The sequence below is a fragment of the Pelmatolapia mariae genome, linkage group LG3_W (assembly GCF_036321145.2).
Source record: "Pelmatolapia mariae isolate MD_Pm_ZW linkage group LG3_W, Pm_UMD_F_2, whole genome shotgun sequence".
NCBI classification, from domain to species: domain Eukaryota; kingdom Metazoa; phylum Chordata; class Actinopteri; order Cichliformes; family Cichlidae; genus Pelmatolapia; species Pelmatolapia mariae.
Window position 1 is genome coordinate 82,035,873 of NC_086229.1, and position 21,210 is coordinate 82,057,082.

The 21,210-nt window shown below is 42.6% G+C and overlaps 1 protein-coding gene across 14 annotated transcripts in view; it reads right to left on the bottom strand.

The window, feature by feature from the left end:
• The window catches only part of LOC134624900 (adhesion G protein-coupled receptor L3-like), a 265,399-nt gene that overhangs the window by 227,303 nt on the left and 16,886 nt on the right, over positions 1-21,210 (bottom strand). For all 14 annotated transcript variants that reach the window (XM_063470031.1, XM_063470027.1, XM_063470024.1 and 11 more), the window contains exon 2: positions 8,769-8,857. The gene's annotated coding sequence lies outside the window, so the exon portion shown is untranslated. The remainder of the gene's footprint in view (positions 1-8,768; positions 8,858-21,210) is intronic.

A 21,210-nucleotide genomic window follows, 5' to 3' on the forward strand; every position in this document is an offset into this window, starting at 1 on the left:
TTTGAAATATGACACTTTGGAGCTTTTCCTTTTGCTGCAGCCCTGATTTGATTTCACACAACTATTTCCCCCAATTTCCTGACATTTTAGAAGTATAATGGCACGTGTTAGTTATAGTCCTGTGCAAAATTACAGCCGATTTTGTCTGATCGCTCTGTGGAGTTGTCTGGATTGTGGAAAACGGCACTGAGTTAAGCACGGCGCATGTCATGTTTGAACACTTCACAATAAGCTGCAAGTGACAAAAATTGAACTTCAATCGTCAAGTACCACAATTCCATTCCCCGGTGTATATTACGCAATTATCCGCAGCGCCAGGAAACAAATCCCATTGACTTGATTCCTATTTAATTATTCTACTTGAAAATCCTTTCTGCTCCCTCTTTTTCTCTGAACCTGAGAGAAAGAGGAAACCACTTTACCCAATAAAAAAAAAAAGAAAATAAAAAATCCCCCCTCTATCTGAGAATTGCATTTCTCCCAGCTTGTCAGTTTCCATTCACAAGAACCCACCTTCAGCACTTATTTTATTTAAACTTTAGCAAATGTGGCACAAAACACAATAGGGGTTTCGGGTGGTAAAATAATTACCTAAATACAGTGTGACAGGGGAGGTTGATTCATTCTGTAGAAAACACTGCCTGTTGAGAGGAAAAAAGTGTTGACAGAGTTGCGAGAGACAGTAAAATGGAAGGAGGAATAATGAGAGAGACACAGAGAGGGGCAGCGTACAGTTCCCGCCACCAAACAAAACACTTCATATTTCTTTGAAAGACAAAGTGTTAAGTTAGGCTACTCTGCGCTCTGTCAATAGAGACGTTTATCATAGGCCCAGCCACGGTCTATATATTGATTAAACCATCCATCACTTAAACTCTACAAGACATTATTTCTAATTAAAAAGTAAGTCATAAATTTCAGGCTTTATTGCCAGGCTGGGGCTGTAAATAAAACTCAAGGGAGGGCAGAAACGGATCGCGGCCCCTATCAACGGTTTTAGAGCCACCGTAAAAAGGACAGACGGGCGCGACGGCACCTTCGGGATCCTCGCGTGGAGGGCGGCATCCCGACTAAACAGATGCAAATCAATAATTCCTCTTCGCTTGTGGGGGTATTTTTTATAAGACAGGTGCTTCCTCACAGAGGAGCACCCCATGCATATGGGGAACAAATAAATTTTCACAAGCTACCTGGGAATATGTAAACAAACGAAAACCAAAAAAGAAAGGATTGCATTCCAAGCACTTGAAAATGATGTATGATCATAGGAGGTCATGAAAGCGTATGAGGCGCTCCATCCCACGGCAGAGTTGGCCAGCAGGCTGGCAGCGAACGCGGGCTCCCATTATCTATCCGTGTCTCCATTTTCCTCAGCTAAACAACAATTTTGCTGCCAAAATATGCAGTCGCAGGACATTATTTAATGATCCCTGATGACAAAGAGGCCATTAGTACACCTACACCGCAGCCAAAGCTCCCGGTGTTGGACGGGACCGCACTAGCTCAGTCAAAGCAGAGGACACTTCACTTTTGACAACTTCTGATTACCTCAGTGTGCGCGCAAGTTGTCAGGCGGTGAACTCCCCTGACAGCCGGTTGCAGTTGCAGATGTGGTTATTTTTTGACAGGCACAGAAGGATGTCTGATTTCACAGGTACTGACCGAAGGGAGGGAGGGAGAGAGGAAATGGAGGGAATTGGGCGATGGAAATGAAGAAAAGGCATGTCGCAGGCTCCACGGCTGACAAAGGGAAGCATGTGCAATCATTATTCATCCCCTTCTCTCTCCTGGGCTGCTTTAAAAAAAAAAATCATTTTTTTTTTTTTTAATACCTGCCAAAGTGGGAACAGTGCTGACCGCACAAGCACTTTTTTGACTCTGACTTTGTGATAATAGAAACTGTTGGATCATATTTGCCTAAATGATGGCCAGACAAGGGTTTTTTTTCTTTGTTTTGTTTTTTTTTGCCAAAGTGAAAGAAGAGGCCTCGGTTTTGGTGAGAGACAGAACGAGAGAATCGCCCTCCGGGGGGAAGCAAGAACTAATGAGTGAGCTAAAAAGGACAAGATGGAGTGATCCTCTATAAAAAGACTAGCAGTAATCTCTTCCTCTCCTCCCTCTCCTCTAGCCTTAATGTCCTAAGAGATCTTGGCTCCTCCATAAAGCCTGCTGCCTCCACACATCAAACAGAGCTGATTAGAACAGCACACCTTTGCTGGAATTGAAGCTTTTGGATAGGGTGCAGCAGAAGTTCAAGGGAGAATGAGTGCTACGAAAACCAGAAGGCGAAGGAAAAAGGCTCTTGAGGTTAGTTAGATACACCTGAGTAACAAATAAAGAGTATAAAAAGAGTATAAAGAGTGGCTTTGAATGTAGGCCAGTTGTTGCTTTGCTACAGTATATAAAATGGGATAATGGCAGACCCCCTCTACCCCCTAGAGGTGCAAGCTATGCATGAATCTAATAGCAATCAACAGATCGTCCTGTTCATTTAAATCAGCTTGAGCGGTCACAGCGAGGAGCTGGGCGATACATGGGCACAGTGGGGAAGCCGAGGAGAGGAAGGGCTGGCAGAAGATGATGGAGCGAAACCACTGAGCTGCTGTGTGAGCTCGCTGTCAGGGGTGTTGTTTTATTAAGACACCCAAACTGTCAGGCTGGGTATCAGGAGAGCGACCAGGCACATGACAAGACAGTTTCACTAACATCCCAGTGACCCCCCTTTCCCCTTACCGAAAATAGCCCCGTCCAAATTTAATGCTCTCTCTGTCAGACCTGGGTGGGCACCAGTGCTGAAGGGACTTTTACTTTTACCAATCATGAATAGTGAAACACTCACCTGCAAAGCCCTGCGGGACTGTGGAGGTGGGCTGTGACATGCAATAGCCAAGTGGGGATGTAGAGGTGGAGAGATAGAATGGAAAAGAGGAAGCGTTATCTCAGAAATCCCTCCACTAAACAGACACACAGGGTTAAGGGAAGAGGTCAACAGTATCGGAAATGTGTTCTTTCACTTTCTTACTGAGTTAGCATTAGCATGTTTAGCATTTAGCATTAGCACTGACTTTGAGTGGAATATAGGAAAAACAGTTAGCATGACTCAACCTGTCCACAAATAACATAATCAGTTTATCAGGACCTTTAAAGCTCTCTTTTTAAATATATATATTTTTGACAGATAAAATAGCATAACCAGAACTTGCTTAACAGCAGTTATGCTAGCCTAGCTAGCTGGGCAGTGATTTCCTGAAATACTTCAGTTAGCATGTGCTAAATTCACAAATCCTGCTTCTTACATTTCTATAAGCATCAAAACAAAACATAACATAATTAATAAATCCAAAATAATAATTCTCCTCTTCTTTCCCACCTTTCTGTTATAGTTATGCTAACCTACTGTCACCGGACACTTTATGCCTGCTCAACCGAACGCAAATATCTAATCAGCCAATCACATGGCAGCTCAATGCATTTAAGAGTGTAGATGTGCTCGAGACCACTTGCTGAAGTTCAAACTGAGCATCAGAATGGGGAAGAAATTTAGGCAATTTAAATGGCTCTGAATGCACAGTGGTTGTGCTGGAGGATCAAAAATTCCTGATCTACTGTGATTTTCCCGTACAACCATCTCTAGCGTTACAGAGAATGGTCGGAAAAACAGAAGATATCCAGTGAGCGATAGTTCTCTTTGTTGATGCTAGAGGTCAGAGGAGAAAACTAGACGGCAACAGTAACTAAAAAAAAACACTCATTACAACGACGGTATGTGTCCCCCAAGGTCTCCGCTTTGTGCCTTATCGTACCAAATGAGCATGACTTAAGCAAAACATGTTGCCGACTATGTGATTCAAACTGGATAACGCACCCTGTCTCAAAGCTCAGTTCATCTCAAACCGGTTTCTTGAATGTGACAATGAGTTTACTGTACTCAAATAACCTCCACAGTCATCAGATCTAAATCCAATAGAGCACCTTTGGGATGTGGAGGAATGCAAGATTTGTACAATGTGTGTGCTGGCAACAAATATACAGCACCTGTTTTTTTATCATGTCAACAAAATCTCAAAGGAATGTCTCCAGCATAACAGGGTGTCCAACCCAGTGCTAACAAGGTGTACGTAATATTGTCCCTGATATTTCCTCAAGTGCTTGCCTTTTCTTTTAAGCACTAAAACTTTTAAACTAAATGCAGCTATTGATTTGTTTTAAACTCTTCTTTGAGAGCTATATTTATTCTGTACCGTTGATACCAAATTTTGCAGGTGTTACAGATGCATGGAGAAATCATAGATGGCATTACCATGATAATGCAGTTCAAGAGAGCGACGGATTGCCACTGAAGACATGAATATTGTATTGGAATAGATGGGCGTTGGAGGTATATGTAGTGCAATGTCACAGCAAGCACCACATAAAGCACAGGTACATGCACATACAGCGCGCAGACACATTCCAGGTGACGTAACACTAAATAATTACGGTTACATCCGCTCGATGTGTCCTTGTGTGGAGTTTTATTGTGCAAGTTTACCCTCAGCTATAAACAAATGGCTTAAAACTGCCTGCCCCTTACTGATTGTGAGAGTAATTGGAGTATGAGACTGTTAACACATGCTCTCAAAGGGAAATTATCATGTATGACCTCAAAGGCAGAATGGAAACTTTTTTTTGGAGTCCTGTCTGCAAAAAACGTTCACCTCGAAAACACGCCATCTTTGATGATTCTAATAGCATATTAGCTATTGGACACAAATTTGCTTGAGGTTAAAATCAATAATCATCAAATCAACATAAAGAAATGACTAAGCAGCATTTCATAAAGCTGCAGGAGCACTTTCACATCAGGTCCCCCTCGCGCCCCACTACCCACTGGGAGAAAATGACCACAAACGCGTCATAATAAATCTATCCCCCAGCAAGGTGCGGTTGTCTTGACAACAACAATTTTCACAGAGGGTCATCATTATCAGCCGTGCACTACACAAAACAATGTGTGCCTTTTAAATAATTTGGTCATTTAGAGGGTTTCGATGCTGTCTGGTATCCTCGGAGCAGCCTGCTTCTGGCCTGACCATAGTTGCCCCAAGTAACAGGACACGAAAAACAAAGACGTGCAAAGTCAACTACCTCTGGATAGGATTCAAATTCAAGAACACTGCTGACATTGGCCGAAAGGATTTCACTGCCTTTCCATTCAAATGACCTGTTTTGCATCATTTCAACAAGTCCAGGCAGGATCACGCTATGAAAACAAACGGCAGGGCTTTAAGATAACAGAACCAAAAACCTGGCGGGGCTAAAGTCATCTCTGGCCACTGTGGTCAAAGTAACCTGAATGGTTGATGCTAAAGGAAGCCATTTTGGCTATGCAAAGCACTGCAGACAGACTCGGAGCTTCAACTCTCTAACAGGCTAAAAAGAACTTTTGTTGCTCTGCAGCTTTGTAGATGTTCAGATAAAACTGGGGTCTATTATATTCATTTCCAGCTCTAAACTTTTATTCTTGGACTCACCCAGAGTACCTCTATTAACCACATAAAAAGTCATTGCTAATCTTTAAGCAGCACCTTAAAGGTCGCCTTGTGTCTGCAATACTGCATCGCTCGTCTCTTTAAGGCTCCCTTTCCCAAAAGTCTTTCGCTGATTGGCTGCTCCTTGTCGGGTTTTTGTAAACACAACCTGGTGCTCGTGGGCATTGAAACTCCTTGTCTTGACATTGTGGACGTCCAGAAACAAACTGTAAACTTAGGACACAGTTTGGCGATATAACGGTAGTTACACTTTGCGTTCTGATACCTCAATCTTGCTCTTTACAGATGGAAGAGCCGTGCCTTTTAGCATTAGCTGCCCAGCTTTACTATCGAATGAGTACTCTGAAGTGGCATGAATAAACAAACAATGAACCTGAGATCACCATATAAGGAAATCCTGTGCCTCTGACATCAATCAGACCCAAGAGTAGAAAAAAGCACCTGAAACTGAGTGTTTAGCGCAGTCTAAAGCAAGAGCATCCGATCATTTGGCTGACAGGTTTGTAACAGCATAAGTATCAGAGAAAAAGGAAGTATAATCGGTCTACTTTAGGATTCTTCTCGCGTATTAGCTTGAAAAATATCCTTCTGCCAAATGACACTTGTTTGTAAATCAAACGTTTTTTTTTAAAAGCCCCACAAAGTTATTGCCTTCAAGTGAATTAAACATAATCGGCAGTGACCACAAATCAGGCAAAAAAAAGGTACATCAAACGAAGGTCGTAATTCCGCGTCAGAGTGCATTAGGACGTTTATCATCAAAGCGATGCCTAGCTTTTAATTCATTTGACATCTTTCAGCACTAATACAGTATCTGATTTCTGAGGAGCACTGGTACACAGTCACACAGCGTGACATCTGAAGGAAAGCAGCGGGTTACAGGACAAGTCCCTGAAATATGTTTCTACACAGAACAGAGACCAGGGCCATTATGTCTGTACCAGATTTTCACTTCATATCTAAAACCACAAGCCAGCAGCATGCATAAGTACCGCCTGCTGCTCTCAATGTTATTCAAATGACAGCACAATTCTATTTTCACCTTGCAACTAATGTGGCCATTACTCCTATGTCAGCAACATTTACTGCCCTTCCCTTTATGCTGGATATGCTAGAAAATGGGAAAATTAATTCTGGAAAAAAATGGGGGGGGGGGGGATTATCCTGAAATGTGTGTGTAGCTGCTGGGATTAAGCTCAAATAAAACAGTTCCCATCTGAAAAATCCCATCCCAGCAACTCTCACGAAACACCCACACGGAGAATATGAGGCCCTGTGGTCTTATCAAAAAGGTGATATGACACATTTTCCCCACTGTGCCGCTTTTTATGCCTTGATCATGTTGAATGCGATGTCACAAAATAGCATAAAAACATCAACGGGGGCCTGAAAAGCAACGTAAACAGTGTACACACCAAAAAAAAGAAAAGAAATGGATATAAAAAGGCAAATGCACTGCCAAAAGGAAGTTGTTAGGAGAAAGAGGAAAGGAGGGGTGTCTACACTGAGTCAGATGAAGGCGAAACAGGGTAGATGGATGTCGCGGTGTGTGTTTGTGTGTGAAAGAGTGTGTGTGTATGAGTGAGGGAGGAGGAGGACGTGGGGAGAAGGGGAAGTCGGCAGGCAAACCTATCATCCACGGAGCCCACCAGTAAACTCTGCAGGGCAAACAATCTCCCTAATTGAATTCAATCCAGGCTCACCGCAGGAGGCACCGAGGCTAGTGGATCCATTCAATATGAAGAGGGTTGCTTGGAGGTGGCGGCAGTGGAGAGAAGTGTGTGTGTGTGTGTGTGTGATGACGGGATGAAGAGGGGAGGGCTGGTATGGCAAGTGACACAGGAAAGGGAAAGAAGATAACTACAAGAAGCAGAGAGCAAACACAAGGGCTGCAGGAGACAACAACGGCAAACAGGCGGGGAGAGGAGACAGGAGCCCGGCGCAAGGAAGGTTCTGGTGGTTAAGAGTCAGCGGTGAGGGGGTGCGGGGGAGCAACAGGCTCGAGGCGTGGAGGAATGGAAGCCAGCTGCGCTTTTGCATGATCACACCGAAAACATCATTTGCATCATGGAATGAAATCCAAACACGCTCCGTAGATACGTATGGTTACCGACCAAAAGAAAAGAAAAGAAAAAAAAAAACACCCTCCTCGCCGCCGCCGCCGGCACAAATTAGAGGCCTAACAGTGGTGTCCCACAGATTTGCATATGAAGATGAGCACCTATCATGAATCATTTTCATAAACATCCTATTGCGCGCAGAGTACAAGCCCAATTGGCCCACATGAATGCTCTTCATTACTGTGCTGTGCTGGGTGGGGTTGGTGGTGGTGGGGGTGTATGGGTTGCAGACTTAATCTGGGTTGCGCTGCATATTCATGACTTGCACTGAGTCATTTTTAGGCCCATTTGTACACTGGGCCTGAGAGTTCAAACGCACTGCAACTGAAGAAAACACCAGCAACTAGAAAAACACTAAACACAACGGAAGTAGGAAAAATAAAATCTCACAAAATAAAAGTGTTTTTGGGGAGACGATAGTGTGACGGACCTGCTGCAAAAATGATAGCAACCAAAACATGGGAAGGATTCCACTGAGACACCCTTAAAAGAAGTGGGATTCGCCGGTGTGAACGATAAGAAGATGCAATGGTAACGTGTGTTTTAATAAATATATTATCAAGTTAGGTTTGCTGTCTGCCAAATTTAGGTTACTCGTTTCGGTTTGCTTACGGTAGCTTTTAATAGCATTAGCTAACTTCTTCTCCAATGCTAACTGAATGTTTAGACAACGTGATTGGTCCATTGGGATGTTGATCCTGGACCAACATTATTTTGATGATACCACTGGGATATCATTCATTTAATGCTGTAGCTACATGTTTGCTATTAGCCATTTACTGTTAGCTTGTCTCTTCCACAGTGTGTCGTTCATCCCAACTTCCTCCCCTCGACTTTAGCCGATCACGGCTGATGACTGCCCCTCCTGTGCCTAGGCTTCTTCCTACTAGAAGGGAGTTTTTCCTTGCCACTGTCGCCAAGTTCAAAGCAGGTTGTCTGACTTATTGTAGGGTCTTTACCTGACAGTATTACAAAGTCCCTTGAGGTAACTGTTGTTGAATTGAATTTGTGACTTTTTGCTGGTGTTTTCTTAAGCTGCAGTGCGTCTAAACTCTCAGGGCCACCGTACATTTACAGTCTGATGCTGTCAGAAATGCTGATAAAAAGTGTACAATACCTCAGTTTGAGAGAGGAGAGCGGTCCTTGAGTGCTGCTGCTGAACAAATCCCGTATATCACATTCCAGATAGGGAAAGCACGTCCTGTCCTGGAAGAGAACACAAAAGTTAGAGCAGGGAATACTTATGTTAGTGCAACACACCGACTCTCGCTGTATTCTCTCCAAATGGGTGACAGGGGATGTAATTAAAAGGCAGGAACCTTTAACGTCTGCCAACATGAAGAGGCATCTGCATGACCACTGTATGACACAGATTTACTTAAAAAAAAAACAAAGATTTAAAAAAAAGGAGTCCAAGCGTTACTTTCTCCAAGCCACATCACACAGACACTTTTTATTTTGCTCGCTTCTGGGTCGACCGTTATTAAGTGGCATCTTCATAAATTTTTCAGCTGCTTTCTGGTTCCCATACTGGTGCTACAGCCCGATTGCCACTGTATGAAGTGCTATTCAGGTCACATCAGCTTTTAATGGCTGATTTATTAGGGCCCAACAGCAGCTTGGTGATGGGCTGCAGGACAAAGAGCCTGTTTTAAACTACATTAACACTCTGCAGTAAATATCCCATACAACATTAGCATTTTGATGGCAACCTCCCCCAGTCACCTTTCGCACTTTCCAGTTTTCCCCTCGCTATCCCTCCCTGCCTCTTTAGCCATCGTATCAATCCATCTTTGGAGTGCTTTCTTTCAGAGATTTCTCGTCTCCCATCCTTAGCGTCGCCCCGTTCACTATATATATTTCAACTGAACGCATTCAATTTATATCTGTGCTGGCACGACACCCGTGCGCGAGGGGTGAAGTGGTTAGGTTTAATTATAGACGTATTAATGAAGAGCACGCACACAGAGGTAAAATCAAATGGCATTCAGCGGTTCAGGGAAAGAGCAATTCTTCTTCGGCATCCCTGCTGAAACACACAACGAGCTGTTCTCTTTGTTATTGTGACGCAAAACAATCATTACATGATTTATAATTAAATCTCACATGCAATCATAAAACTGATGAGCACCAAAGCTTTTGTAATTGAGGTGTCTATGGCACTGGATGGTCTTGAATAATAAGCTAAAAACAAAAAAAAAGAAAAAGGATTAATCGGTAGCACTGTGTTTACTATGCATATTAGGTAGATTTTCCTTTTGACTTAATTAAAACAACCTTTTTTTCTTTCCTCTCACCTATTTGGGTTGTCCGCCTCATGTCCACGTCTCTTTTAAAGCACTGGCTGTGATTTAAAATGAATACACATACAGAGACACTGGGAAAACGAGAGTCTAAAATTTGCACGTGTGCCAATGATAAAAAAAAAAAGGTACTTAGTGAAATGATTCCTTTACTTCTGTCAAATTGTGCAAAGATGCTTGCAAATGAAAAGAAAAAGAATAGCTCTCAATTATATTGCCAAATTTCTAAATATTATCTAGGCACAATGGCCAACCGGTCTTGGCTTTCGAACAAGTGCCGGGGACGTGCTTCATCAAATCTGCTGTTCATTATGTTTGATCAAATTTGAGACTTTGGCAGAGAAAGCAGATGCGATAGGTCAATTTAGCTGAACTGCTGAAACTAGTTTGGTCAACAGAGCATCTGCCAGTCATTTAGCAGGCCTGCAAGTGTTTGGAAAGGAGCACGGTCGCACCATATTGCAACAATCCTAACCACATACTGCTGCACAAAAAGGAGAAATCAATTGCACCGAGAACAGAAACAAAAATTATGTTCTGGGCGGTATAATAGGCTATGGTAGGCTTTCATCGTGTGCTTTCACTTGATTTCACTTCTTTTTCTGATCAAACCTAATTAACAGTAATTACAGCAACTGGACAAAGCTTTAATTTTACACATTTACCTCTTATAAACTCCTTGCTGCTCTCCTTGGTCTTTCGCACTCAGCAGAAACACTATCAGAGCCAAATTTACTGCTCTCATCCAATCATTAGTGTTAAAGTACTGGCAGTAGTTGGGAGGTGAGGTTTCCAACACATCATCAGTGAGTTCTGGACAGAGAAATATACATCCATAAGGCTGAATGGCCGACGCATTATCTGGAAAATCACCTCATTTTCCTGTTGGAGACAGACACTACCAATGTCTACGTTACCAGTGTTGCATAATCATATACATTTTTTAACTGCAAACAATCATGCCATCTTGTGCATATGTTAGCTGCTCCTTTAAAGATGTGTTAGGTTGTTGTGTGCTCATTGAGTGCTCATTGCACTCAATGAGCACACAACTCATTGCACTCAATGAGCAGCCTAGCAAAACATAACAAAGTGTAAATGTAAGAGGATCTTACATTTACAGTAGTGCTGTGAGATACTACAGATTTGGTATCGATCCGATACCAAGTAAATACAGGGCCAAAATTACAGATACTAATACCGATACCAAGTAAATATGGGGCCAATATTACCGATACTAATACAGATACCAATACCAAGTAATTACAGGGCCAAAATTACCGATACTAATACCGATACCACGGGTTTTAACCTACAAAGGCAGCTCATGTAGAGGAGAGAAATGTGTCATTTATATGATAAATCATCCTCTATTTCCAACCTCTAAACACACTTTAATGACCACTAAATCAGTGTGATTTGTACTTTCCACAATATCTTGTTAATGCAACAAAACGTAACGCCTTTTGGCTTTTCATGTATTTTGAAACTGGGTTATTTGGAGTCCTGGAATGTGTATCGGCTATAAATAAAACAGACTTGACAATCAGCACAAAACGGTTCAGACAGTTTTCATAATGCGTGATTTCCAAAAAAACAACATGTACTTAATAGAGTTCAGTGGGCTGCATTCTAGAAACAAAGTATCAATCCGATCGCACTGGTATTGATCCAAAACCAATACCAGAGCTGGTGTCTGGTTTTGAGCCACCCTCTAATTTCACCCTCAATAAACATGAAGCAGTAATTTTGAGTAAAATGCATCTTTCTTTCTTTCTTTCTTTTTCTTTCTTTCTTTTTTTTTTTTTTTTTTTTTAGAAAACTGCACATCTGAGTAAAATACATGTGAAATATATACAATTAAAGGTGTCTTTATTTGCATAATTAATAATCAAGAGAAATGTGATTGGTATCCATTCAAGCTTATACCAATCGAGTAAACTTCATTTGAACAGACTGCAATAAATTCAACGATTTACACTGTACTCATGTAACAAAATTATATGGAAAATTTAAACACAATCAAATTACTTAAAATATGCAAAAACAGCTTTTTGATTTCATCCTTTTATTTACAGGTTGAGCTACATTTACCGCGGGCACTGCAACTTTACTCACTGATTATTTTCACCTTCCTTTTATTGCAACTATTGTAAGAGCCTCAATTAAAGTGGGGTTTGTAAGGTAAAGCTGGAAATATGCTTATTTCTGTCAGAAATCATGTGCAGAAACAGTCGTTTCAGAGAGATACTCAAAGCAGCAACCTGCTGGCTACTAGTCATCTGCTCTCATCTCTGATCTTTGTCTCCCTAAACCAGCCCTGAACCTGCCCCGCAGTGTGTAAATCCTTGCAGTGGGATGGATTTAAGGGAAGAATTTCTAATTCTGAAAAATGTAATTCAAACCCTGAATTAAGAACTGAAGGGTATAATTGTTACTTTTCGGTAAAATAACCCATCCGTGATTTAAAAAGCATCTCGACTTTACTGGAAGTAAGCAAGACGTGAACATAGCAAGTTTAATCAAAAAGCTTGGCATTCTTGAATGCACAGAAAAAACGCTTTAGTCGGACGTCTGTGCATACTTGCATTTTAGAGTTTTGCATTAAAACATCCGAGTAAAGGCTGGTATTTCAAATAACGGCAAGTAGAGAAAAGGCTTGCATGTTGAGTAAAAGCCTGCTGGGATACCGTTGTGAGACAAAACTGAGACTGAGATTAATTTTACATCCTGTTATTAACTTTTCACCGGCTGCTAAGGATATGCCACCAGTTAGAGCAGGAGGCACCGGGAAAGCAAAGTGAAAGATTTTTGTTGAAGTGCCAAGAAAGCTAGCCAGGCTCACTGGATATCCACAAGTGCATGATTGCCAATTGGTGAAACGCATGAGCGCAAAAGGAGGCACTGTACAGTATGTGGCACCTCCACTGCATTAAGAAAACTGCTTCTTTTCTCTGTTACATTATCTACTGTAGCCTGTTTCTTTTTTTTCCCTTTCAGTCCCCTTGGCAAAAGGAGTGCTTTCCAAATTACAAAGTGATGAAACACAGCATGACTATCCAGCTTTCGCTGCCATGAACTTAAACCTGAATTTGATTTCACACCCCAAAAGTGATTCATTGTGGTACAGTGTGCTGAATATCACTGCTGAGTGTGGTTGTAGAGCAGCAGGCCATATTTCTGACCACGCCTGACAGTAATATTGGGTGTAACCGTGCTTTTCTTCTGTGTAAGATTTACGGTTACACCGTGGTTTGTAATGTTAATTTTAACAAAACTAAAGAAGGAAGTGCAAGCAGTGCAAGCTATCCCGGCCTTATGACACTCTAGTGTATGGCAGCAGCATTTTTCCTCACATTCGTGAGTGTGCATTTGAGCCTGGTGGCAGCTGTCTAGCTTTTCCTTCAAAGGACGAGTAAACGAGCTGACCTCCCGGCCTTAATTATCCTACAAAGTCTCTGTTGATAACAGCAAAGTGAATTAATCAAAGAGCACAGAGCTGGCTATTGCTGATTTAGTTTAGTATTTATGTATACAGTATAAGTAAGTATGTAGAACACTTTAATCTGAACAAGCAATTACACACCTACACAAAAGCATACAAAACAACTGCTAGCTTATGTTGTTCCTGCCCAGATAAAGCATTCAGCCCGAGTGTGTTGTTTCCAACTACCTAGAGCTAAAAATAAGAGGAGAGAAAGCAACACAAGCAGCACAAGACAAAGTAGATTTAGCCACAGCCGTCTCACCGACTACATCAGTGTGCTTTAACAGGACAAATCCCAGAATTTTGGAGGCAGCAAGCGATGCTTGAACAGCTACTGTGTGAGCACTGCTAAAGAAAAGTGCCTACTCTACCTGCTTGTGGTGCAAGACAATAAGACTCACTATATAAAATGGTCCTATATTACAGAATGTAAATACGTCAAGACACTGAATGTAGTGGGGTTTATATTAAAAGGAAAACTACATTTGCAGTGGCGTTCCTTTCTATGGATTGCTTCTCTGCTGTCTTTGCTACAGCTCCTGGTTACCTAAGCCTTCATACTGTCTTAACATAGACAGCAAATCACTTTGAAGAAAAGTTGTCCATTACAGAATTTTTTTTTTTTTTACCCGTTTATCATCATGCATCACAACAACCCGCTATCAGGACATGGCGTCCCAATATGAGACGGCAAGCGGACGCAGGCGGCCGCTGTATGACTGATCCGAGTCGACAGCCTGTGGTGTGTCTTTATAAAAGCATTTATTGAAGCACAACGCCGCGGCCTGCCGAAAGCTCATCAAAGAGTGGCTTATTTTATCAGCCAAGTGGAAAATGTGCTGAGAGAGAGAGAGAGGGGGGGAGAGGGGCAATAGTGAGGAAGTCAGCGAGAGTAACTAAGCTATTGTGCCCATTGCTGACCCAAACACCCGCATTACAGTAGTCACGGCGGCTCGCCACAAAAGCTCTAATCGGCGGAGCAGGCCTCTAAATTAAATGACCCTGTAGTTGTGACACTGTAACTGACAAGCCGGCCCGTGCATGCCGGGGCCAAAGGCAAAGGAGATATGGCTAATGAACAGAAAATGTATTGAAATGGCGGCATCTTTTACAAGCCCAGACAGCCTTAAGTAACCTACATACTCCTCTGTGAAGTATGTAATACGCACTGCTGGTACTTATTCGCCTACTTGCAGCTATTTCATAGATTATACGGACTTTAAAATGAGCTGCTCTTGGAGACAGAAATAACCAGGCTTCATAAAGATTCCATTTGCACCCTCAGGTAAACTGCACTTCGAGTATAACGTGCCATGACTCTCACCAAATGTAACTGTTGCGGCTCCGTGTGGAGGAAGCTTCACATAACCGATCGGCCATTGCATTAAAACCACGGACAGGTGATGTAAGCAGTGTTGCTGGTCTCCCTGCACTGCAATATTCAGCCGGGAAACCTAGCATTCATGCGAACTGCACTCCCCAACGGCAGCAGGCTCCCTCCCTGCAAGGAAATGCTACAAACAAACCCAGGAACACCACAAACTGGAGCGTAGGGTGTGCCGAATAAACCTGATCCACGGACGGAGCTGAAAGACCAACGGAGACCCCCATAGATCCTCATATGCCTTATATTATTATCCAGATGATTTTGAAGTGCTTAAATCTCACTGATACAATTAACAAGTCAAACTGCAAAATAAAAACAAGGGCTCCATTCGTGAAACGCGATTTTAATGAATTATACTGCACACCACGGTCACTTAAGAAATCACGGTGAGTCAGAGCCTGCTCGTTCAGAGGGGAGGGAAAGCTCACCACCTGAAATCAATGGGCAGCATTTATAATGCATGGGCAGCATCTACACCCCCAAGGGTCACATTAAATTCAAGGGAAGCTGATAACAATTGACTGAGGTAGCTGGCAACTGCAGGGAGATTATGTATAGTTACGTGTCTGCTTCCTCATTCTTGAGGCTCACTCTAATTCGCTACCTCTTCGCCTCTCGGTATCCATGCTTTAGCTGCCGTAGATGCCCCCCACCCCACCTCACCCACTCCCCCTCACCCACTCCCCCGTTCTTTTCTTCTCACCTTTTCCTTTCTTTTTTTTTAAGCCCTTATCATTTCTATCATCTTCTTTATGCTTTCCCTGTAGCTCCCATTTCTCTCTCACACCGCTCTGGCATACAAATGAGAAGAGATGATGAGGGATGTACAGCATTGAGCACTACAGTGCATCCCCACAAGACTTTCTCATACACTGGCCCTAATTGGCCTTAATTGGAGAGGGACGAACACTGGGATACGAGTCTGTAGGTTAGTCTGCGCCGCATGCATGCGTACTCTTGTTTGCGAGCTTTTGTCTGTGGACATATTTATTAAAAAACGGGGGGAAAAAAAGAAAAGCACAAACAAAACAAGTCGATGAACACATAGCCTCGAGTATAAAGCATTCAGCTAAAGTGGTACGCGGCACCTCGATTTTAAATTTTCATACGTGGGTGTATACAGGCTCATGTGTTTGAATATTTATGTAAATATCATGTTTTTGTAGTCCTCGGGCCCTAGATTGCTTCTCAAGCCACAGCCAGATTTCTGTGTTATCACATGATCTCACCAACAAGCCAAGCTCAGAGAGGCTTCTCTAAAAAAACAACAACAAAAAAGCAGCCAATGCCAAACGTGCAGAAACCTATGGTCAAAAAATAAAGCTGTCAAAACACCACATTCACACCACAACCCCCTCTACTGAGGCCCTCAGAGCTGTTTACCTTGGTAGAGCAATATCATTATTACTATCACACACGTCTTTATTTAGAATACATATATATTCCCACCACGATGACCAACCTTGCAACAGAACATAAAAGTCAATAGAGGGGAAAATTGTATGGGTAACACTAGTGGGACTTGACACCGTAGGTCCTTCACGAGGGTGCACGGCGCGCGCATCTACAATCGAGGCATTTAGCATTTTTCTTTGATGATAATGTCACACGCAGAGGCGCGTTTGTTCTGTGAAGGACCAACGGCGCAAGGCCACGGAGAGAGAGACAGATAGGGAAGATGCAAATGAGACATCATAAAACAGAGGAGCGCGTTCGACAGATCAGGATACACACTTGGGTGCTTTTTCCCGCGTGTGTCAAGTCACGTAGAACCGTGACATTTTGGAACGATTTTAGATAAATTGGCCGGTTGTTGAGTCTATGAGAGGTCCTAAAATAAACCCAAGCAACCCAAGAAAAAAGTGAAAGACAAATGGATCTGATTGAGAGCTTAAACCCTTACAAATACCTGTCAGCTTTCTCAGAGTTGTAATGACTCAGGGCTAATCGCTTAGACTGCTAAACAGCAGAAAACTGTCAAAAATGACCCTTAAAATTCTCCAGAGCCACGAATCTTATTTGTACTATTGAAAATAGCAGCTCCAAAATAATTAATCAAAACTAATTAATGAGTCATTTTCAAATTAGTTACTTTTTAACTGGATAATCTTTTCGGAGCTAACGTTAACTACGGTATATGTATTTCCCCGTGAGAAAGGGATACTGTGGCTATCCCCAAAGCAGGCCTCCTCTCCGCTTCAAGACCAAAAATCTGCAACTGATTGAACCCGTGGATCGAGTTACAGGTAGTTTACTCCTGAATCCCCCTTCCCACGTGCAAATGCGTGCACCCCGACCAACCTTTCCTGCCCTTGCCGTCCCCATCCAGTCAAATATGGAACTTGACCCTTTCTGAATTCTGAAGCCGAGCTCCACACTGAATATAACTTTTGGCTTAGCGAGCGAGGCGTGTTTCCAATAAACTCCAACTCTTTAATGGTGTGTGTGTGTGTGTGTTTGTGTTGGGTGCTGCTCCATGTGAATGCATGCATGCTCTGTGTTTAGGCGAAATTCAATTGTGTGTGTCTCTGTGTATACACGCCCGCGTCTTTACATAGGTCCAAGTGATTATTTGTTCATGTATCACTGCTTTTCGGATGTGTGCGTGTGTGTGTGTGTTTCTACGGGAGTGCAAAGGTTCAGCGATCATGTGTGTGCTGGAAGGAGGGGGGGGCTGTGGAGTGTCGCAGTACCCAAGGCGCCGAGGACATGGCTTGACAGGTGTGTGTGAAGGAACCTAGTGGTCTGCAGAACAGCAGCGGGCGGCAGCACAATGTGCCCATTCAGGCCTGGAAGGAGACAACCGAGATATCACAGGACCCCTGTGAGGTGGGGGTGGTCATCCGGGGGCACGGCAACCTTTCACTCTGACTACAGAGAAAGACATAATGGCATCGCCGCAGTAATGGGCTGTGTGACCTCACGCTGGGGAGCTGTCTACTGATATGTGACAGATTGAGGTTGTCTACAGTTTCTGTGCTGATAACTTTGACTCCTCGAGCTAAAAACTGGGTTTAATGTGGACCAACAGGTCTTCCTGTGTGGATGACTAAAGTGGGCATGTGAGCCTTGTCTTTATTTATGTAACAATGTAGCCATCTTAAACAAAAGCTCAGGCTCTAAACTGCTCCAAAAGCGGCTTCTGACAGGTTTTCTTCTCTTGGTTCTGTATGATGTCAGTGAGAGTGGATATTCCCAATATGGCCATCTCCCACAGCGGGTGTCCCACCTACCTGCTGTGCAAACCTTTTGATCAATTTGATGAACGTTAGATAAAAGGAGGGGGACGGGAGCTAAAACAGCTCCTTTTAGACAGTGGATGAACTGATGCAGCGGTTCTACACCCTACAGGTGAGGCCCAGAGGACAAACAGTCCTCACTCCTCCTCTGTGTGCACATGTAACCACAGTAATTGGACTCGAGTGAGGACCAAAATAACTGCACCGAGACCCTTCAGAGTAGGTGTGCGTGTCCACAAAGGTGTCACGTAAATAAGAAGCAACTCTTCAGGGTCCACTAATAAACATATCGAGGTGGAAATGCGCACAATAGCTGAGGAATTACCAAAGGAATACACAAAGTGCTTGTTTGTGCAGTTGCATTTCATGTTTTGTGATGTTCGTTGCACAGTCTCAGGTCACACGGGGAGCAGTCAGAAAGTCACAAGCAGATGGTTTAATCTGCACTGGGACTTTTTATTTTGGAAGTTGCCTGTACTCTTTCTTTCCCTTTCTTTCCCTTTGACTTCCTGCCCTCCTTGTTTGCTCTGTGCAACTTGACTTGGCTTCTGTCACACACACCTGCTTCTGGGACGGTTCTAACGCAGACATTTACAGTCAGTGTATTGAGTGGGCACAGTTACCTCCAATACTCATGTCAGAACTCAAACGCAACACTGAAGCACCCAGTGAATTCCTTGGATCATCCAGATCAGACTAAGATTGGTAACTTTAACTCAGAAGAGCGAATAAGTGCACAGTTGTACACTTCATCATAATATAGCACAGTTTGATTTCCATTTCATCTATCCACAATATGCAGCAAGGCTGAAACTCCAACATACACCATCAGTTACTCTCCAAAACACTTCAACAACTAATGTAAGTGCTTTGACTCATTTCCAGCTCGGTGTTCTCGCCTTATTTACAAGGAGGAACAAAGTGACAGCACAACGCACACCAGCGCGCACGCGTACACAGACAGACCAAAGCAACTCGCATGACAAACCACTGTGATACACAAGCTAATGGCAGGATGTGACAGAAATGGGCAACGCGCGGAAGAATCGCACGACAGTGTGGTCCATATGTCTTTAACGCACATCTGACAAGAGCTTTTAAAACGCTCGCACACACGCGCGCGCACACAGACACAATGGCACCAGCACTGCTATCCATGCAGAAAATTGGACAGCCATCCTTCAGCTCCGACATAAATCTGTGGGGTGGCAAAACGCATCGGAGAGCAATATAGCATAGAACGAGTCTCTGCTGAATCCAAAAAAGTAATTGAATCGGGGATGAATATAGACGGGGTGGGATGAGAGTTGACGGAAAACACGTCTTTGGAATTTGATGCTCGGCAACACAACGTTTACAGATGCGGGAAGGTGCTGTGAAGGCATCAAACGGCAAATTATCACAGAGAACGGGGAAGTAACCAGCGATTTGAAATGTTTTTGTTGTATGTGCTGTTTGTCCTTCGTGCAAAGCTAAAACCTCTCAACTCCCGATAACACGCCTCTTCTGTAAGATTTCCTCTGCTGCTCGAAATATCCACTATCAGCCGATAACCTTAACCTAGATACAATGCTACCACGTACTGAGCGGCAAAGGTCTCTTCCTCCGAGTCCCAAGGCTACCTGCCAGCTAAATCACATTTGTAGGGTCATATTAAACATGTAGCCCTGAGGGGAGAAAAAGCCCAGCAAATAATGATGGTCATTTTTCTATTACTGAACGCCTGCATTGCATTATTTCCATGCTTCTGCGGTACCATGTGGCGATGGACTGTTTTATCTTACTATATGGGCTGTAGAAACAGGTTTAATTCTTCGCCAGCACAGGAGGAGATAAGCTCCAAGTTTTCATCAGGCCACCTGCAAAGACCAAATGTGACTGGATTCAGTGAAATGAAGAAAAAAAAAAAACCCAGTTGCTAGTCTGGGCAAGAAAAAAGTTTTAACTAGAAGACAGGGCAGCACCGATTCTCTAGCTTACATGCATTTTCTCAACGGGGTATCGAACAAGACAAGGATAACCTTTACAATACAATCTAAAAGTGCCTTTAACCCCTCCTCCCCAAAATCCCACCTGTAATGTCAGACTGTCACTGACAAGAAACAAGAAAATATCATGGACGTGAGCAGCAATCTGTTCAATCGCAAACTGAAGACATACTGATGTAAAAGCTGATCTTTGATGCAGGTAGCATATGTGCCATATCTACCTGTTTTCGGTAAATGCAAAAAAAGCAAACACTGCATCTTGTTTAGCCAAATATCTTCAGTGTACAACGAAGTGTTTGCCGTTTGCTTGGTGGATGGCTTTGCTGGATATCTGACTTTATCAATTAAAGACAACATTTCACCTCCAGCCACAGACCTGCAATTTCCCTTTCATTAACCGTAATCCTTCTTAAACTACGACCATGTGTTTTAATTTTCTTGCCCCAAAAGCATTCCGACATAACCAAGTATTCATCCTTCATGAAAGTTCATTTCCCATAACTACGAAATATGCAATATCTTCCAGGTGCAAAGTTAGCCAAAATAAATGACTGAAAATTTAAATAGAAATACTTTTAAAAAAAGATGTTAAAAAAAGCAAAAAAGAAATAGCATTGTATAACTATTCAATGTTCCAGAGTTTCATGAGTTCTTCCAATGTGTTCACATTTTAAATTAGTACATTTTACTTTTTTATTTATTATTATAATGTGATAATAATTGTGCAATAAAGTGAATATGGAACAGTGACAAGTATGGTGTTAAGATTAGTTTTTTGTATCTATATGTTTACAACTAATGCTAATATTTAATAAGTTAAAAATCAGATATATTAGACTATATGTACCTATATGTCAACTTGTGTTTCTGGTGTTACAAACACATGTCGCCAACATACACATAAAACGACTGAAGGGTGTTTCTTCTATTCCTTTTTTAATTTTTAAATTGATTAATACTGATATATTGGCAAATAGCTAAAATCAGCAGATAATGTGGGTCAGGGCCTAGTTCTGCTGTAACACTGCACTTCTTAGTATATTTACCCTGCTAACTCCTAACTACAGAGTTTTCGTGATGGCCGATTAATTTTCCACGGACTTCACAGCAAGTGAGTGGTTGGCATTAAGTGCCCTAAATATGAAGTGTTCAATC